Source organism: Dryas octopetala, chromosome 7 (assembly GCF_963921425.1).
Source record: "Dryas octopetala chromosome 7, drDryOcto1.1, whole genome shotgun sequence".
Taxonomy (NCBI): Eukaryota; Viridiplantae; Streptophyta; class Magnoliopsida; order Rosales; family Rosaceae; genus Dryas; species Dryas octopetala.
In genome coordinates, this window is record NC_141372.1 from 20,582,180 (window position 1) to 20,603,877 (window position 21,698).

General features: G+C 37.8%; 1 long non-coding RNA gene across 1 annotated transcript; it reads left to right on the forward strand.

Annotated features, from left to right (window-relative positions):
• The first annotated feature begins 1,094 nt into the window (after positions 1-1,094).
• On the forward strand, positions 1,095-2,116 carry LOC147280432 (uncharacterized). Its single transcript, XR_015123437.1, has 2 exons — positions 1,095-1,504; positions 1,589-2,116. It is a non-coding gene; the product is annotated as an uncharacterized LOC147280432 (long non-coding RNA).
• Positions 2,117-21,698: the final 19,582 nt, after the last annotated feature.

Consider the following 21,698-nt stretch of genomic DNA (forward strand, 5'->3'; position numbering starts at 1 on the left):
TTGTTCAATCATTCAGGCGTCATTCAATCAAATCTGCACCATTGTATCACACATTCAATCAAATCTGCACCATTGTATCACACATTCACAGCTAATGAAAATTTCCTAGTGCAGTAAAAAAAAAAAAAACAAATGAAAATCATGTAGTGGTATTGCAATGCCTTATCAAGAAAGGGAAAGTCTTAAAAGTTTAAAAGGTAATCCGGCCACCAAGAATGACCTTCTTGGGTGACATAAACAGGCTGCATTACCTATATTTGCTGTTTAGCTTGGCATGAAAATCATATGTGGCTTCATTTGTTTTTGCTTTTCGAACTTGCTGAGAGTTATATACTTGGCCTAATGTGGCTGAGGGAAGAGTTTTCTATATCATTGCTTGAAAAAAGGCTACTCTCTTGTTGGGTGGACCATGATGCCTTTTCATCAATGTGCACCACTTCTAAGTACTACCATTTGAAAGAAGCTGAAATTTGTTGGGTGGCATCAAAATCAGGTCATATTATTCATGACCAAACCGTACATTGAGCATATATATTTGTGAGGGTTATAAACTCAGATCCTAGAAAACAAATGATCCACACCACAAGTTGTGGGACTGATTGAGTATTACCTCAAGTGGTGGGTCATTCACATGAGGGGTATGTTTCCCCATACATGTCCATGCATTCTCTTGTATGCAACTGTCCTGGATTCTAGTGCTTTGTATTTTCTAACCCTTTGTCTCACAGATGACTCATGTTATCACAAATATAAGGTGAAGATTTGCAACATTATTTTAATGCTCCTGGTTTTGCATTCAAGTTGCTCAAAAGGTTTGATCAAGATTTAATGATCCTAGTTGTTTATATCTAGATATTGCAGACTTAGTTCTAAAAATAAATATGTATGGGTTACAGATCAATGGAAATCTGCACTGAAATTTCAGTTCTTATATTCTTCTTCATGTTAATCAAATTATAGCTAGAATACTTCCACTTTGCAAAAGTTTTCCTTTTGTTGCACATTGTATTTCAATATATTAATATTACCATTGGCTTCCAGCGAGTGGGCCTGGGAGGTGCAAGGTAAACAATGGAGGTGGTTGGCATGAAGCTCAAGATGGACATGCATATTTTGCTTGTACGGTAAGTGATCTTTATGTGTTCCCTTTTTTAAAAAAAAAAAAACAAACAAAACATTCTGCTCTTGGAAAATATATTTATTTTAAACCTATTATTTCTCTAAACATGATGATGGAGAGGTCAAATACAAGTGTCCTGCTGGGTTTAAAGGTGATGGTGTCAAAAGTTGTGAAGGTAAGAGAAATTAACGTCTTGGTATTTTTTGTTGTTGTTTTTCAATTTCACTGTAATAGGAAATAAATCTAGTAATGCATTGATGTCTAAATAGCTCAAGTTCAGAAATTAAAGTCATGTTTTTGTACTGTGACAACAATGGTTCGATGCAATATATTGCCAATTTTGAAGGTAATCAACGCCCAGCCTGGGGATGCAAAGGGACTAATGTAAGTGAACGTTTTTGTTAAGTTTGGCCGACCATTTGTGCAACCAAAACATTGAAATGTCATAATGCATGTGTTTTGTATTAGGGTAAGGCTGACTGCCATGGCTGGATATGGGTAGATGAGTACAAGAACTGTGGATTCACCAATGTTTCGGCATCACAACCACCCAAAGATACCGGAGTGTCAAATGTCGCGGATTCATCACAAGGGTCAGCTGCCCCTGATTTATCTCAACAGTCCAGACCCCTGGATTTGGTGGATGAAGAACCTGGGAACGACTATCATTCAGAGTCATCGCCAGACTGCACCCCTGCCAATTAGCGTCCATGGTGGCCATCTGACTCATCGTGGTCACCTGATCCTGATGAAATTTACTCCCCGTATTAACAAATGTAATTATAATGTGCAAAACTGGTTGTGACGTCACTAAACTTGGCAGGCTACAATCAGGAAGATTGCTGTTACTCTTGATTAATTTTGCAGTTTTCATGTTGTGAGAATTGCTTCTTGGGTATCTGCTTGGTTATTGTTGTACTAAGACTCAATCTAAGTACTATGGATGAAGTGTATACTTGGCCATTTTATTTTATGCATTTTGTTCGTTCTGTTGTTTATGGATGTGAGTAATGTGACTGTGTATATATGAATACGTGGCTGCATTGTTTGGTAAATAAATGACGTATCGGTGTGCATCCTGAAAATTATGACAATTAAGTTATTGAGACGTTAATAAGTTCATGTTCGTTAGTAAATATTCAGGCACTCCAATTTAAACTAGCAGAGGATAATTGGGTATGTTAGACTAGACAAATACATTCATTTAAGAAGAGATGCTGAAAAACATAATGTCATGGGCAGGGGCTTGCCTCTGCAATAATATGCCTTATAGGAACCCTAGTTGTGCACGAGGATGCAGTAGACCTATCATTCAATCCCATGCAGAGTTCCATGTGTCCAAGAAGGAGGCAGATTCTTCAACAGATGCTGCCTCTGGCGCGTTTCCAGACTAGTCAAACTGTGTAATTTTTGATTGCATGTCAAAACCTGATTGTCAAACAGGAGCTCGTATTTAGCACTCTGAGAATGCAATTGCGCTTTCGTGTATACACAGTTGCAGTGCGAAACCTTTTTTTGGCCCAGTGATATTCAGCAACATGTAAATGCTTGATTCTAACATTGCTTGTTTATTAAGTCAAAACTATTACAAGGGGATCAATTAAATTTATAGTCTTTATGAAACTAGACAAACTCACATCTCCACGAAAAAGTTAAGTACATGTAGGGAATCAAATTGTAAGAGAAATGAGCTAAAAGGCTTCCGCCAAAATATATTAGTAGGAACCACAGTTACTGTCTAAATGTATAAATATGAGTGGTTTGGGTTTTGGTTAAATTAGAAACTTAAACTTAAACCCTATATTATATATCCTAAATCCTATTGTGTTTTTTTAAAATTTTAAATCCTATAACTTACCCAATACCCTATACCCAATACCCTATATTTCATAGTTGGTAATTTGGTATATAACTATAGAAGCAATTTTGTTCAGAATTTTGGATTGCATGTCAAAACCTGATTGTCAAACAGGAGCTTGTATTTAGTAGTCTGCGAATACAATTGCCCTTTCGTCTATACACAGTTGCAGTGCGAAACGATTTTTGGCCCAGTGATGAAGTTACCATTCTCTTGATGTTTAGTTCAAGAAAATGGTAACTTGGATCAACAAAATGGTAACATTTTTTGCCCCACTGATTTGGTTACCATTTTCTTGATGTTTGGTTCAAGAAAATGGTAACTTGGATCAAGAAAATGGTAACTTACCATTTCTTGAGAAAAAGTTACCATTTCTTGAGAAAAAAAATCAAGAAAATGGTAACTTTGGTGAAGGTTGGGCTTGGTTACCACTTTCTTGATCAAAGTTACCATTTTCTTGATCGAACAATCAAGAAAGTGGTAACGATTTTTTCTTGGCTGATTTGGTTACCATTTTCTTGAGGATTGGTTCAAGAAAATGGTAACTTGGACCAAGAAAATGGTAACTTACCATTTCTTGAGAAAAAATTACCATTTCTTGAGAAAAAAAATCAAGAAAATGGTAACTTTGTCCAAGGTTGGGATTGGTTACCACATTCTTGAACCAAGTTACCATTTTCTTGATCGAACGATCAAGAAAGTGGTAACGTTTTTTGCTTGGCTGATTTGGTTACCATTTTCTTGAGGATTGGTTCAAGAAAATGGTAACTTGAATCAAGAAAATGGTAACTTACCATTTCTTGAGAAAAAGTTACCATTTTTTGAGGAAAAAAATCAAGAAAGTGGTAACTTTGGTCAAGATTGGGCTTCGTTACCACATTCTTGAACCAAGTTACCATTTTCTTGATCGAACGATCAAGAAAGTGGTAACGTTTTTTGCTTGGCTTATTTGGTTACCATTTTCTTGAGGATTGGTTCAAGAAAATGGTAACTTGAATCAAGAAAATGGTAACTTACCATTTCTTGAGAAAAAGTTACCATTTTTTGAGGAAAAAAATCAAGAAAGTGGTAAATTTGGTCAAGATTGGGCTTCGTTACCACATTCTTGAACCAAGTTACCATTTTCTTGATCGAATGATCAAGAAAGTGGTAACGTTTTTTGCCCCACTGATTTGGTTACCATTTCTTGAGGATTGGTTCAAGAAAATGGTAACTTGGATCAAGAAAATGGTAACTTACCATTTCTTGAGAAAAAGTTACCATTTCTTGAGGAAAAAAATCAAGAAAATGGTAACTTTGGTCAAGATTGGGCTTGGTTACCATATTCTTGAACCAAGTTACCATTTTCTTGATCGAACGATCAAGAAAGTGGTAACGTTTTTTGCCTCACTAATTTGTTACCATTTTCTTGATGTTTGGTTCAAGAATATGGTAACTTTGATCAAGAAAATGGTAACTTACCATTTCTTGAGAACAAGTAACCATTTCTTGAGGAAAAAAATCAAAAAAATGGTAATTTTGGTCATGATTGGGCTTGGTTACCACATTCTTGAACCAAGTTACCATTTTCTTGATCGAACGATCAAAAAAGTGGTAACTTGGTTTGAGGCAAGGTTTTGGTTACCATTTTCTTGATGTTTGGTTCAAGAAAATGGTAACTTGGATCAAGAATATGGTAAGTTACCACATCTTGATCAAGAGTTACCATTATCTTGAGGGATGCATCAAAAAAATGGTAAAACTTGTTTACCAGTTCAGCAGGTTCTCTATTTTTTTTTTTTTTTTTGGTGCAGGCATTCTATGCCTGCAGTCATTATAGAAGCTCCCAGTGATACATATGCTTATTTTAAATCTTGAAAATGTTTCTGCAACTTTTTATCAAGAATGTCCAAAGTAATCCTTTCTATGCGAAGAAAGTTGTTTGAAGAGAATGCCCCATTTTACAAATTACACCACTTTTGAGAATGAGATATCAAAATTCTACTAAAAAGTCACTTTAGGTTGGTGCCTTGTATGGTTACAAAAATCATACCTCTTTACTTAGCATTATTGTGTGTTGTATATTACTATATTTGATTGTTTGAAGTTTGCTACATTGATAACCATTTTTAACTAATTTTGTTGGTTGAAAATGGAGTAAAAGTTCAAAACACTTAAATGGTCTTTTCCGTAGGAATCTTTGATTTCACATTACCACACACTTTTGAGTTTTGAGAATGAGAGATTGTTAAAAAACTCTACTGAACTCACTTTTTGTCGGTGGCTTGTATTCTCATCAAAACCATCTCTCTTTCCTTAGCATCATTGTCCTTGGTTGTTTCTCGTTCAATTAGTGTTGGTGTTTGTTTGATTGTTTGAACTTATGCTAATCTGAAAGGCATTTTAATTAATATTCTACTTGATATTCTACCCCAACCGAACTCAACCATAAATGAATCTGAGTATTAATTGCTAGAGATCTCGAATTTAAGCCCCGTTTGGGATTGTTGTGAAGGACCCAAAAGCTACTGTGGATAACAATTCTCAATCACCCATAGCAATTTTGGTGTTTGGTAAAAAAATGAAAAAGTACTTTGTCCCACAATTCTCAACTCCCCACAGCAAAAATAGAAAGCAAGTTTGTAAGTGCTTTTGAAAGCTGCAGTGAATCACATCAAAAGGAAAATTTTATTTTACCCATAATACCCTCATTTTAGTAATTATAAATAGCCACAGCAGTTTCACATTACAATTTACCAAACACTTTCATATTGCTTTTTGTACTTACAACACTTTTGAAAATATAATTTACCAAACACTCAACTGTTTTACTTCACAGCTAACTTTACTTCACAGCTGCTTTACTTCACAACTGTTTTTTTTCACAGCAATCTCAAACTAAGCCTTAAACCCACCCAATCATCAAAAAATCCCTTATTCATCTTGGCAAACCGACCGTAATCCGGCCATTCAAGAACTTAAAAGACAAAACAATTGGCCACCATAGTCCCACTCCAGTCGCATCAGCTCCTCCTTTTGCCAAAGGGCCAAATACCACCATTTGCATCACTTCCTCTTTCCTAGAATATTAGTTGATCCCAAAAAACAAATTGCCCTACATCACCTTGCCTTTTTTTCCTCTAACATAAAAAGACAAAAATACTCTAATTTTTAACAGAAAATGTGACAAACATAACTGACATTGCAAAGTTAAAATGGATGCAAAGTTCAAATGGGTAAAATGGGAAAATGGTCCCCTTATATATATATATATATAACACAATTTTCATTAAAAAAAAAAATGCATGCACTTCTGATGCAGGACAGAAGCAAGGGCTGCTGTCTTGCTGCTATATTGGGCAAAAGTCTAGAATAGGTCGATCTTCTAGCAACAAACAGTCGAGATAATAGAGATTTAAGCTATAGAATCAAAGATGGAACGTTGATAGATGAGTTCTAGGGTTTAGGAGCCTAAAAGAAACTCTCAACTCTGAATTCTCAGAAAAAAATATAATGCATAAACTGTCTATTACAACCTAAGCCTTTAGCTTATATAGGGAAACATAAACCTAAGATGACTAGGAAAGCATAAACCTAAACTACTTAACTAGGAAAACATAAAGGTAATTCCTTAATGATTAACATCTAATAATCAAGAAACTAGACTCCTAATCAAACTAGGACATGAAAATTGGAAAGTTACTAAATTTGGAAACCCTAGCAGATGCTCCTGCATCAACTTCATTTAACAAGGAATCAAAATATTACATGAAGCTCAAATCAGTGATCAGGTTCTAGTTAATGGCAAAGCAAAGTGGATCTTTAATTTCACCCCACAAATGCACATTAGAGACCGCTTCAGGATCCATGTCAAATTCATGTGCTTCAGGATCCCGAAACCGAAATTTTACTCCTTGGTTATGACTCATTGAAACGCCCCGAACCTCGGGCCCATGAAAATACTGAACATCAAACTGTTAAATTTTTTTTCTCTTACTTTTGAGCCATGCACAACAACATAAGTAAATATAATTATGTCAAAACATTTTAAACAAACCACTGAGTAAAAACAATTAAACAAATCTCTCTGGGTTCCACTGCCTCGTCTTCTCCCCACTGCTTCCTCAGCCTGCTCAACCTAAACAACATCATCCTACACCACATCCATGGTGTACCGGGTTATACAACAACCCGGTAGGCTCACTAGAGCTCTTATGAGTGAAATGACATAATAATTGTCCTCAATAATTTTCTCGATCCCCAAACTCAAAAACAATCCGCAAAATATCCATAATTACTTAATCACAAAACATTCCACCACCAACCATCCAAGCATCAAGATAATTAAAAAAAAACTCCTCATATGCACATTAAATCTCATCAATAATAATAATAAAACATTCTTACAAATCAATTGCCTAATCGTTACTATCAACCTCAACATCAACCTCAAACATTCACATCCTAATGAATAACCTCACGACATAATCACCCTCGCTTCCCTTCTCAAGCTTCAAGCCTAAACCTTACCAAGTTCTAACCAGCCCAAGTCCTAACGAACAAAAGCCATACAATACACGGTATAAACAAACATTTATCCAATTTCACTCACGACGCTCTTTGAAATCCTCCTAATCTCACTCACGTCGCTCTTTGAAACCCTCCAACTTTAAAACTATTTCTCAAATCCATCTCTTCTTTCAAATCCATTTTTAAGTCATCTCAAAACTGTGATTCGAACTCTGAAGAATAAATAGTATTTTCAAGTTGTAAAACTGTTAAAATAACTGAAATAAAAACACAAAGCTCTACTGAAACTGTCATTAAAATATTTACTGATGTAATTTCATTTCTCAAAATGCCCCACAAACTGAAATCTTACGCCACAAACTGTAAATCGCTCGCCACTTCCCATGCAGAGCGGATCGATGCACGGGCAGGCAGGTATGCTCGCCACTTCTCGTGCAGAGCGAATCTATACACGAGCAGGCAGGAATGCTCGCCACTTCTCATGCAGAGCGAATCAATGCACGAGCAGGCAGGATGCTCGCCACTTCTCATACAGAGCGAATCTATGCACGAGCAGGCAGGAATGCTCGCCACTTCTCATGCAGAGCGAATCAATGCACGAGCAGGCAGGATGCTCGCCACTTCTCGTGCAGAGCGAATCTATGCACGAGCAGGCAGGAATGCTCGCCACTTCTCATGCAGAGCGAATCAATGCACGAGCAGGCAGGATTTCTCACACAACTTAAGTCACAACATTCTCAGAACCATCTCATAACCATCCTTGTTTCACAATGTATAAATCCCCCATGTATTACTCCTCAGATTCATCTCTACATATGCATCATCATCAACACTTGTTGTCAGACAATTTATTCTTTAAACATTTACTCTCAGTTTACTCCGAACTATGCCGAATCAAGGAATCCCTTCCGAAATTGATTCTTGCTCATGACCTTTCACTTGTTTATCACCCAAATCATACCAAATGCTTCCTCAAAAGGAACTTGATTATTCTGTAAGATAATTACCTAATCATTTTCATTAATCCTCGACAATAAGTGTTTCTTCTCTAATCCGGCAATTATTCTCGGGTAACCCTATAATTCCTAAATAATTTCCTAACCTCAAATCCTCATCAATTCATTCTCCTAACTCAAAATCCTACACCTAGTCTTCTCTAACGTAAAGCAGCAAATCCATAAAACAGACAATTAAACCACGGTACTCTACAATATAAGCAGATAAGTTTCACTCACAATTTAACTACGTAAAAGACCGAAATACCCTTCACGGTGCCATTGCTCGGATACCAAATCCGGCAGCATAACGACATCGGGAATAAGATTTCCCGAGCCCATGTACCTGTTAAGACCAGACAACCAACAATATACAATATATTCTTTAACTAGTTGTCAAACAACCGAAACAAGCGGCCAACCACCACACACGGTGGCTGCCCGGCCATTAACAACACACAAAAATAACCCCAGATAGTCACCGAACTTAAAATTAAGCTACTAGAACTCTAAGGAAGTGGAAAAATACAAGAAACCATCCAACCCGCCGCCACGAGGGGCGGGGCCGACGGTGGCAGCGGCGGCACAAACCTAGAAATACTCAAATTCAACTCCAATTAATCCTAATTGCATAATAAAACCTTCAATTGCACAAAATCCACTCAAATTCAAGTCCAATTTCAAGAAATTCGAAATATAACAAACACCCTAAAATCAAATTTTCAATTTCTCAAAATTGGGAAAACACACCTTAGGGGAAAGATAGCCCGTACCTCGAAGATCATTTTTGACAACTGGACCGACGGCCAAATCTCGCCGGAAATGGCCGAAATCGGCGGCGGAAGCCGGCGGCTGGCTTGGCTTCCCGAGCTCATTGCTCCGTCGTGGAGCCTCGTATGGACGAACGGAGACCATGGTTGAACTCACCACGACGAGGGGAACAAAGCCCAGTAGGTCCGGCCATCCAATTTCTGCCGGAACAGTGCAATCGTGGTGGTGCAGCCGCATCCCTTGTGGCGTCGAATCGTCGTCGTGGACCGTTACCGGCGTGAGGGAAGGGCATGGGAAGACTCGCCGTGGCCTGGGGAAGAGAACCCAGGTGGTCCGGCGCCGCAACTCCGTCGGAAAACACAGATCGCCGGCGAGGACAACTTCTCTGTCTCGCGTCATTTCTCTGTCGCCGATGGTTGCCGGAGCAAGGGGAGGCCAGGGGAAGGAGGGGGGAGGGACGGCGATGGCGGGGAGACAAAGCCCGATCCCAGTCGCCGCCGTACGCGCCCACACGCGCCGGTGGCGGTGGCGGCGAGAGTGAGAGAGTGAGGCACGCGGGAGAAGGAGAGGATCGGAGAGAGAGGAGAGAGAAAAAAAAAAGTCCAGAAATTTCTGGATTTTGGGTATTTAAAACCCACTCCTACAAAATTACAAAATTGCCCTTTCCTTCAAATGCTCCTATCTTTCAAATCGTAGCTCCGATTGACGCGTGCCGCGTGTCTACGAACTCGTGGACTCGAGACCTTTCCAACGTGCCCAAAGTCAAAAACGAAAGTCCATTATTTTTAAAAGTCAACTTTAGGTCGGGTCGTTACACTCATGGAAAAAGAAGTCCCCTTCTTTGAGGAAAAAAAATACAATCTCTTTCTCCAAATTTTTTTCACAGAGCATAGCCACAACCACAGTAGCTCTTCCAAAAGTGGTGGATTTCGAAGCCACACGTTGTCGTTCGCCAGCTCCGATCTCTGAGTACCTACCCCCGCGCGTCACCGCTAGTTCCATTAGGATTGGAAGACACCGATCTACAAGTTCCCAGTGTCCCCATCGTCACTCAACGCCGGGAGGACTCCGTATGCGCCGCTGAAAATGATCTAGGAAAAAAAAAATTGATAGTTGAATGCTCCATAAAGCACAAATTTTTATTTCTTCTGAAATTTTTTTTCTCAATATTTTCTTTTTAAGGTTTGATAATGAATAAGCTTTAAAAGAGTTGCATGATTTATTGGTTATCTAGCTGTTAATTAGTGTTCTTGGTTTAGTTTTTGGAGTCACTTTTGCATTTGTTTGTTTACTGAGAAAATGGAGAAAAAAAAAATGATTCTAGTATGGTATTTATGATTTGGGGAAATTGGAGTCCAGCGGTGACGCCTGCAGGTGCTCGGTGATCACAGATTCGGATTCTCTTGATTGCATTCCAAGGCTGGAAAGAACAATGCATTGACACATGTTCCTATGAATTGCATTGGGTGCCGCTATTTAGCCCCATCTAATTCATTAATAGCCCTAACAATTTAATAAAAATGTAATTTCATATTCTATCCTAATGTAAATTGACAAATATAGACACATTAATTAATAAACAAAATCCTCATTTGTTCATCCCATCAGTAGCAGCACCCAGCCCCCCGCCACCTCTCTCTAGTCCGTGGGTGGCCCCTTCATCCCGTTACCTCAACGTCGGCAAATAAAACTGGCAACTCTCCATCTCCTTCTCTCTCTCTCTCTCTCTGTGTTCCTTTCTTGATTTGTAGAACCACCAGAAAATGGTGGTCTGACTTTCTTCTTTTTATTCTTGTAGTAAAAAAGATACAACTTGATCCATTTGGCGTCCATTGTAGCACATCAAAGAGAGGAAGAAAGAGGGAAAAAAATAAAAAGAGAGAGATGTCGCTGACGTCTAGACGGCGAGATGCAAGACTTTTTTTGGGTAGGAGTGGATGGGTAGGGAGGAGGGGGACTGATGGGGGGGATCTCTGCAGGAAAATAAGAAGAATGAAACTTTTTTGGGGGTGCTTCTTTTTTCTTTCGAAGGTGTTTTTAGGGCTGATTGAGGTATTGTAAATTATATGATTCTCATTGAATTAATATTTGGTTTATATCAGGTATTTATAGAGTACAAAGATAAGGGATTGACTTAATCCCCAAGTAATACAAAAGCTGTAAAGGGTAAGTATAACAAGACTACGTCCATTAACACTCCCCCGCAAACTTGGCGGTTGTTGGCATACAAGTTTGGAACGTAGCAGTAGGTGCCGAGATTTGAACAAGCCTTTGGTGAGCAAGTCAGCCGTTTGATCAACAGAGGGCACAAAGAGAACCTTATGACTGCCAAGCGCAACGCGCTCACGAACAAAGTGATAGTCGAGTTCAATATGACGAGTGCGAGCATGAAATACCGGATTAGCAGCCTTATAAGTGGTGCTAATATTGTCACAAAATAAGTGAATTGGAAAAGAGATGGAATAACCGAGCTCATGAAGAAGATAGGAAATCCAGACCGTCTCCGCACAGGCATGAGAGAGATTGAGCGGTACTCAGATTCAGCACTGGAGCGCGAGACCGTGGGTTGCTTTTTAGAACACCAGGAGACCAAATTATATCCCAAGAAAAGGAGATAACCGGTGGTGGAACGTCTAGAGGCTGGGCAGCCTGCCTAGTCAACATCAGAATAGGCACTAAGAGTGGGGGTGCTAGGAAGCCGAGAGATGGGCAAGCCAAAATCAAGAGAGCCCTTGAGATACCGGAGAATCCGTTTGCCTGCAATAAGATGAGGAGACCGTGGAGCATTCATAAACTGAGCAACATTGTTAACCGCGTAGGCAATATTCGGACGAGTAAGGGTGAGATACTGCAAGCAACCCACTAGTTGCCAAAATTCAGTAGGATCGGCAAGTAATGGACCATCAAGAGAAGAAAGCACAAGTTTGGTAGCAATAGGAGTGGAGCAGGGCTTGTATTCCAACATGTTATAGCGTTGGAGAAGATCAAGAGTATATTTAAGCTGAGAAACATGTATACCCATGGAAGAGGATGTGACCTCAAGACCAAGAAAGTAGCTCAAAGTGCCCAAGTCAGTGATATCAAACTCTTTGCTCAAGCGATCAATGAAACTGAACAATAGAGAATCAGTGCTCCCAATGAGCACAATATCGTCCACGTACAATAGAAGGATAAGAACCTGGGAGTGATGCCGAAAAATAAAGAGAGAAGTGTCATCCTTGGACTGAACAAACCCAAAACAAAGCAAGAAAGAACTAAAATGATGAAACCATGCTCGTGGTGCCTGTTTGAGACCATAGAGAGCCTTATGCAACTTGCAAAGATAATGAGGTCGGTGAGAGTCAAGAAACCCCGGGGGTTGGACCATATACACATCCTCATGAAGATAACCTTGAAGAAAAGCATTTTTGACATTGAGTTGACGCATGGACCAACCCATAGAGACAGTGATAAGAATATTTGCAAGCATACAAAATCATATCAAGTAATAATAGTGATAAGTAAGATATCGTTTCGACGGAGATTATTTAATCTACTAATTACCAAATAATTAACTTAAACTCTATTTGATCAACCGATTGTTTAACTTTAATAAACCAAATTACTAAAATTAAGCAAATAAACAAACAGACACAAAGAACGTTCAAGATTATGAACACTAGAGCATCAGATTCACCTAATTAATCCTACCCAATTCCTTTAGCATATTAATCCCTAATTACTATCCATATTGACAACTGGATTTCCCTAAGTTATTTGATATCCCTTACTAAGGCTCAACCAAAAGTATTTCCGATTAACAACTCATTCTTTATTAGAGCAACAAATTTAGAAAACCAGAAACCCATTGAATTCATGGGAAAACCTTGGAGAAATTGCATGATTCATGTTAGTCCTGCTACAGCACTCATTCAAATCATGGTTTATATTACCAGAAGCAACACAAAATACCACTTATTAGGTCTCAATTTAGTCATCATATCAATTAAATGTTGGCCAGACATTCAAAGCATTAAGAACAGTAACATAAACTCAACATGGAATAATAAAGAGAAAATAATATAACTATTGAAATTGGATATTCATAATCAGGCTACATCCTAGCCCTAGTAAAGAAGTTTAGCTATCCATAACAATAACTACAAAAACAAAGAGACTGAGTTTTGTCATAAAGTAAACCCGGACAATGATCTTGATTAAATCCAAAAAACGATGAAAACCCCTAGCTGCAACGTTGCTAAGAATTCTCTCTTCCTTCAATTGTAAGTTTTTCCCTAGCTGATGATCTTCTCCCTTTAAATAAGAAACAAATCCTTTTCTTATTTGGTAAAGACTTTCCTTGTTGGACTTGGATTATTCTTATGATGAGTTGTCATTGATGACTGGGCATCCAAAATCCCAACACAAATAGGATTAGACCTTAAAACATAAACCTGGATCCCTCTAGATACTTCCCAAATACACATAATATCAATTGGGCTCCAAGAAAGAAATCTAAAAAGAATTGCTTTGCATTTTCGCACAAAATCTCCTGCCTGAACTGCCTTTACTAAAATAGCCATAACTCCTCCTAGAAAAATGCAAATCACGAACCGTAAAATTCCTCGGAAAGCTAACATCCGTATCTTTCCAACGGTATAAGGCATGACATCTGGTTTGCTCCGAGGAGATACATTTTATTCCGCAAAGTTGACTGATCTGCCCAGTAATTTCTACTCCAAAAATATCCCTTTTTGCTTTTTTCTCCTCTTTGACATTTTAAAGCTCCAAAATTCCATCGTTTTCCTTCAATTTCGTCCTTGGGTTGTATTTCCTAAATCAACTCACAAAACACATGAAACAATCAATTTCACACAAAAACATTACAAAATAAAAGGTAAAAGTGGTATAATAATTATGCATTTTATAACTATATCAGACAGCAAACGAGAGAACCGTACGGATGGTAGCCGGTTTAACAACCGGACTGAAAAGTGTCATCAAAATCAATGCGGGGCTGTTGATAGAAGCCTTTAGCAACAAGCCGAGCCTTATACCGCTCGATAGAACCATCCGACTTACGCTTAATACGAAAAACCCACTTGCAACCAACAACATTATGAGAGCGAGAGGGAGGAACTAAAGACCAAGTGTTGTTCTTGATAAGAGCATTAAATTCTTCACTCATTGCACGACGCCATTCTGGGAATTTGATTGCCTGAGAAAAACAAGTAGGCTCCACAGGAGAAGTAAGTAAGGAAACATGAGCTTGAATTAAAGGGTACCAGATGGTGCCATCCGTAAGAATTTTGGGTGTCACAATGCCATCCTTGGACCAGGTTTGCATAGAGTGAGGAGGAATGAGCGCGAGAGGAGGCGCAGGCAGGACAACGGGTTGCGGAGCAGGAGGCGAAGCGAGTAGCGGAGGAGGATCAGGTGCAGCAGGTGGAACAAAATTCTGAATGGGTGGCGCAGCAGCAGGTGGCGGCAGTGGAGAGCCAAGTGGACTGAGTACAAGCTCCACAGTGGGAGAGATTGGAGCTGGAGCAGGCCGAGCAAAGGGAAAACTAGCCTCATCAAAAACAACATGTCGGGAGATGTAGACACGTTGAGTAACTGGGTCAAGACACCTGTAGCCTTTATGCTGCACACTATAACCCAAAAAGACACTCTAAAGAACGGGGCATTAGTTTGTTAGACACATAATCACCAACATACGGAAAACATGCACAACCGAAAGTTCTAAGATAAGAATAAACAGGTGGTTGTTGAAATAAAATAGAGTAAGGACAAGACCAATCCAACACCAGGGTAGGGAGAAGATTAATAGTGTGAACAACAGTCAAAGCAGCTTCAGCCCAAAGAGTGAGCGGAGCATGACATGTAGTCAAGAGTGTGCGGGTCATATCGGCAATATGCCGATGCTTCCGCTCAGCCAAGCCATTTTGCTGTGGGGTATGAGGACAAGAAAGCCGATGTTGAATGCCTAAATGGAGACATAATGATTTAAAATGATGGTTAACATACTCAGTACCACCATCAGTTTGAATAAATTTAATAGAAGAATTAAAGATATTACGAACCATAACAATGAAAGTTTGAAAATGAGTAGCGACCTCAGATTTGCGTTTCATTGGATAAACCCAAGAAAAACGTGAAAAATCATCAGTAAACAACAAATAATACTTATAACCAGAGGAAGAAGCAATTGTAGAGATCCAAACATCCGAATGTACTAAATAAAAGGAATACAAGGCACGTTTATTATTGAGAGTAAATGGAAGCCTAGTAGACTTGCTAAGAGCACAGCTCTTACAAAATAAGTCTTTATTACATACTGAAGAACCTAAACTAGAGCCTAAACGACGAAGAACCGAAGGAGATGGGTGACCAAGACGATTGTGCCAAACAGAGGAAGATAGAGATGCAGACAAAGCTTGAGGAGATGAGGCGAAGAGAGGGTATAAGCCATCTCTACAGGGGCCCTGAAAGAGAGTTAAACCAAAGTGGATGTCAACAATGCAAAAACGAAACAGATCAAAAATAAAACGCACAGAATTATTCTTAGTAAATTGGGCAACATAAAGTAAATTTTTACGCAAGGATGGGACATGAAAGACATTTTGAAGAGAATAGATCTTAGAACCCAAGGTTAATGGAAGTTTACCAGTATGATGGATGCTCATAGTGTCACCATTACCCAATAAAACATTGTTGTTACCATGATAGGGTGTCGAATTGGGAACATGAGAGCCAGTCATATGATGAGTGGCACCGGTGTCAGGAATCCATGGCATCTCAGGGAAGAGAGAAGTTGGAGAAGCAATTTGATAACCCGCAAAGAAAGGGGGGATAGAATCCGGCCCGACGTAATGATGGGGGCACATACGAGCAACATGTTGATGGGTGGAACAAGTGGGACACCAGTGAGAAGGAGCAGCACCCAAAACACCAGAAGTAGAGGACCATGAACCACGACCTGCGAGCCTTGCCAAGAGGGCGATGCAAAAGAAGGTGGACCATAAGAGGAAGCAGCAGAGTGAAAGTGACCATCACCACCCCGACCACGCCCACGGCCTTGGCCCCAACGACCACCACCACGATAGCCGCCACGGCCACGATAGCCACCACCGCGGGGAGAAGAGAAAGACTGCTGTGACTGGGAATAAGGGGGCAGCGGAGGACGAGGTTGTTGATGCGCAACAAGAGCATGGGAGGAGGCCTCAACAGGAGAATAATGAGGTCGAGCAGCATGGGACTCAAAGGAGAGAAGCCGAGAACGAAGGTCTGAAAAACTAGGAAGCGGATCAGTGTTGAGGATGGCAGTGACAAGCTTATCATAGGAAGAGTCAAGACCACGAAGTGTAGCAGTAACAAGATCAGGATCAGAGATGGGCTGCTCAATGGCTGCAAGAGAATCCGCAAGAGTTTTAACCTGCTGAAGATACTCAATAATAAACTTGGTGCCTTTCTTGATGCCAAGAAGTTGAAACCGTGGCAGCATTAGCGATGGACCGTTGAGAAAAGTGACGTTGAAGGCAATCCCAGACAGCCTTCGAAGAATCCTGACCAACAGCCATAGCAAGGATAGGTTCAGTGAGAATGGAGGTGAGATAATTCATAACAAGTTGGTCTTTCGGAAACCATGGGGTATAGGCCGGATTAACCAAAAATTCAATAGAGGGAGGAACATGAGGAAGAGTCTTGCTGGGAGCCGGAGATGAGCCATCGATGTACTTCCATAAATCATGACCAATAAGAAAGGGTCGCATTTGAGTCGACCAAAGGAGATAGTTAGAGTCTGTGAGTTTAAAGAACGTGGCGACATTGGGACCAGAGAGAGAGAAAGTATCGGAGGTCGACATGAGAGAAGATGGAAGAAGAAGGCGATGGGGCAGCAAAAAACTAGGGTTTGCGGGTGGGAAAGAAAAAGAAAATACCTAGGAAGAGAGACTTAAGCTCTGATACCATGTGAATTATATGATTCTCATTGAATTAATATTTGGTTTACATCAGGTATTTATAGAGTACAAAGATAAGGGATTGACTTAATCCCCAAGTAATACAAAAGCAGTAAAGGGTAAGTATAACAAGACTAGGAACCTAATGCTACAAGACTACGTTCATTACAGGTATAAATTCAATACATATAATAATAATTTTTCTTGATTTGGTGGTAACCCATTTGGATAGCAAACTTCTTTCTCGATCGCCTTTGAGTGTGCAGGGCTTGAATAAAGAAGAAAAAAGAAAAAGAAGGAGGGGATGGGGGTTTGTAGATTGCAATCATGTTTTTTTTTTTTTTTTTCTGATGTATATGTAAAAAAAGAAAAAAAAAAAAAAAGGAAGAAGAAGGAAGGAGGAGTAGGAGGTATTTTATTTAATAAGTTAGCATTGGGTGGTGGTGATGATGGTGTTGGGTGGCGGTGGTGGTCATGGTGGTCATGGTGTTGGGTGCGTATGTTGGGTTTAGAGAGTAGAAATAGGTTGGTTATAGTGTTGGGTGTGTATGTTGGATTTTCATAAGGGTATTTGTGGAAAATTGTTGGGTATACTAATACATTTTTATAATTTTTAATTTTAGTTAGGTGTAGAAAGTGTGTTGGGGCTACTGATAAAAAAATTGTGTCCGAATAGTGGTACTCATTGCAATTTGTAATAGGCTTAATTATATTTTTACCACCTATAATTTTAGTTGATTTTAACTTTACCACCCAAATATTTATTTGTGAGTAAACTGCATTTATTTGTCGCACTTTACTACCTACAACTATTCTTCGTGTCATACTTTATATTTTTTCATCCATTCGGTCATTTAATCTGTCAGTATTGGTGACAAAAATGCCTATGTCATGTCATTATTTTTGATAGCTTGAGTGATGGAATGAACAAAACAAAGTAAAGTTCGGGAATAGTTGTAGGTGGCCAGTAAAGTGGGACAAATAACATCTGGATGATAAAGTGAGAATCAACTAAAACTATATATGGTAAAAACATAATTAAGCCTTTCTAATATTAGCGGTTCCACCCTTAATTTTGGTTTTTGGGGTCAATCACCCCTGATTACTTTTTATTTTGGTCCTACCCTTAATTAAGTTTGTTTACAAATTTTTGGTTTTTTTTTTTCAAAAAAAAAAAAATTCTAAAAAGGAAACTACAGCCTCACACCAACTAACACAACTTAGAGAAAATTAACAAATCGGATTTGTTTTGTATTGTCCAAAACACAAAATACCATAATAATCTGATCCATTTTTTAGTGCATCAGTCGATCCATACTTTGTATTTATTATTCTTAAAACATAAAAAATGTTTAGTCAATTTCAATACTAAAGTCGGATAAAAATGTTGTTAATGTTTATTAGCCTTTCTTAGTCATATGGTTAATTATTAGCATCTACCGATTATCACACTCAATAGGTAATCCCCTTTTACGCTTATTTATTTCCCAAAACCCCTGGTCAACATAGTTAGATCTGGTTTGCCCTTTCTTTTGTTTCCGTGTATGCATTTATTAAAACAATTTATTCTTTTTCTTGATCGTCTAGTCGATCATTATGCAAACGCCATTGTGGTTTCAACTTGCGATGTAGGGATTTCAGATTCTTGTGCTTGCAAACTCGGAGATTTTTATCGCGAGTTTTTTTTTTTGATGATCTTTATTGGTGATTTGATTACATGTGTTTCTTAGATTTATTTATTAGTGATTTTTTTCCAATCTTTATTGGTGGTTTTTTATCGCGAGCTTGTTTTTTTTTTTCTAATCTTTATTGGTGATTTGATTTGTGCGCTTAGCCCAAATGGAGTGGGGGTGGAGCTTTGCCGGTTGGTGGGGTGAGGCTGAGGAGGGTTGGGGTTTGGAGGGGTTTCTGCATCCTCCCCCCCCAACTCCTTATTTTTGTTTTTGTTTTAGTTTTAGTTGTTAATTTTTTGCCCAAAAAAAAAAAAGTTTTAGTTGTTAATTATTTATATATTAGTTCTAAAATTTATAATTATTTTTTAAGTGAAGACAAGCTTTTTCTTTATGGTGATTATTTATTTAGTACGTATTACAGGATTTAAATTAGGGAGATTTAGAGTTCAGTCTATTTTATAAGCCTTTCTTAGACTAAGACCGGTAGTTATTTAGGGTTTTTAATTAAGTCATTTTATTTTTCTTCTTTGACGGCTTTATGTTAGGTTTTAACTCTAAAATTTTGGGCGGAACCTAACATGCAGCCTCTACAAAACCCACTCTACACTCTAAGAAAGGAAATACCCTTCAAATAAGGGGAAATACCCTTCAAATCGAATAATGACTTTATTATGAATTAAAATGATTTTGTTATAAATTGAAAGGACTTTATTATGAATTTAAAGGATTTTTTTATAAATTATTATGAATTAAAAAGATTTTTTTATAAATTATTATGAATTAAAATGATTTTCTTATAAATTTTAAAACACTTCCGGTCCTCATCTAAAAACTGTTTTTCTAAAGTATATAAGCCTAATTATCTCTTTAAATTACAAACAAATTAAATACTCAATATTATAACAGAGTCCTAGTATAAGATAATGTGTTATGTTATATATTAGACACGTCCTTGTGGAGAGGGACAACTCAAATGCAAAGATACAACTTCTTGGCTATTAGAATGAAGCCTACAGATTTTGATTTGTTACAAATCAAAAGTAATTGCATTAATAATATAACACCGGTTGGTGTTATTAATTTTTCATTCACTCAGGAAATTAAACAAGCAACTCCAAGGAGCAGGAGGAGGTGCATTGAGAGTTTGGTGGACAAATCTTTTGACACTGATTTGCCTGAAAAACGAGTGTAACACATTGAAAATCAATTTGATGTGAGCTGTCTGTATAAAGAAAACTCTAAAAGTATAATGTCTAAAGAAAATGAGAGACTCCAACTGTTTCAACTAAATCTCTATCACTGGGAAGTGAGATTTATACGGATAAAGAAATGCAAGAAAAAACCAACATATTGATAAAAAAAATCTATGAACTTTTGTGATATATTGAATGAAAAAAGCACTTCAGCTGTGCAAATCAGTCCATAGGAACAATTGCTCAGCCTTGAAGGAATTTAGAGCCTCCTTGAGCATCATTGATGCAGAGCAGGTGACCATTTCCGTTAGAGTGAATGAATCCATGTAGAATGGGTTTACAATCATGATTAATAAAAAATAGAGCATACAGTGGCTTCCTCAATTCATCATCGACAGGAATGATAAGGTGGTAGGCTGTTTTACACACCAAATCACCCCTCGAGCCTAGAATTCATAATTATTAAAGTGGCAACAACTACAACAACAGCAAAAAGATGATTAGAATTTTTTCAAATGCAGGACTAGTACAAAATTAACTTTCTCTGATATTGTTTATGTGTTATCTCTCATCTTTAGAAATAGTAGGGTGAGTAAACCTCAGATTCATGAGAGTATGGTTATGGCTCAATACTATAACAGAGTCCTAGCCTAAAATAATGTGTTATCAGAATGAGTCCAACAAATGAATATAAGATAATTTTGAAAGGAAAATTTAAGAGTCAAACTTTATATAAAATACTTAAAAAGGAAAATTTTTCCACATGTTATCCAAATAAAGACTTGAAAGTCATATTAAAAAGGAAGGAAAACTCATGTTCGTTATTCAGACTCCAATCCAAACACATGTTACTTGATGATAATTTCTACTATGGGGCAGCACCATAAAGACTCCAAATCAAAGGGGGAAACTCATGTTATGAGAAAGACCCTAACTTCATATATAAAAAAAGAAACAAAAGATAGGATTCAAACAATGTCTAATGACGGTAACAAATAACTCACCCATTGTGAATTCATATTGGGAATTCATCACTGCAAAAATTCATTTGGTCTCCTCCAATATCTCACTAAACTTCTAAACAAATTATCCTTCCGATTAAATTTTTGAATATATGGCTCAAAGCAATATTATTTATGGCTAGAAGAAATTCGATCAATGGGTGAAGATAATATGATGTTTTGTGAGAAAATTAATTAAATTCCATGAAATAAATGCAGTATGATATATCACAAGAAATTTGATTACTCAAAATATTTATGATAAATAGTAATCATGCTATGTGCATGGCTAACATCTCTTCAAGCTCTCTATGCATTTTTTCATGAGAGGTAACAGTCTATATAAGTAAATTAAAGAACATTTCTCCCTCTAAAAAAAAAAAGTAAATTAAGGAATGATATATAATGAAATATTCTGACACAAATTATTTAAATTAAAATTCCGAGATATCAAATGCATTTTTAAATCCCAAATTAATTACTGTTTTTTAGCAATGATAGGGATCATACACAAATGTGGATAAAAAATGATGTTTCATTATGCATGTTACTATTTTACTCTTGTAAATAAATGAATTCTAATGTAGATTGACTAGGAATCAATAAATTTTTTTTTTTTTTAATCAAGGCAAAGAGTC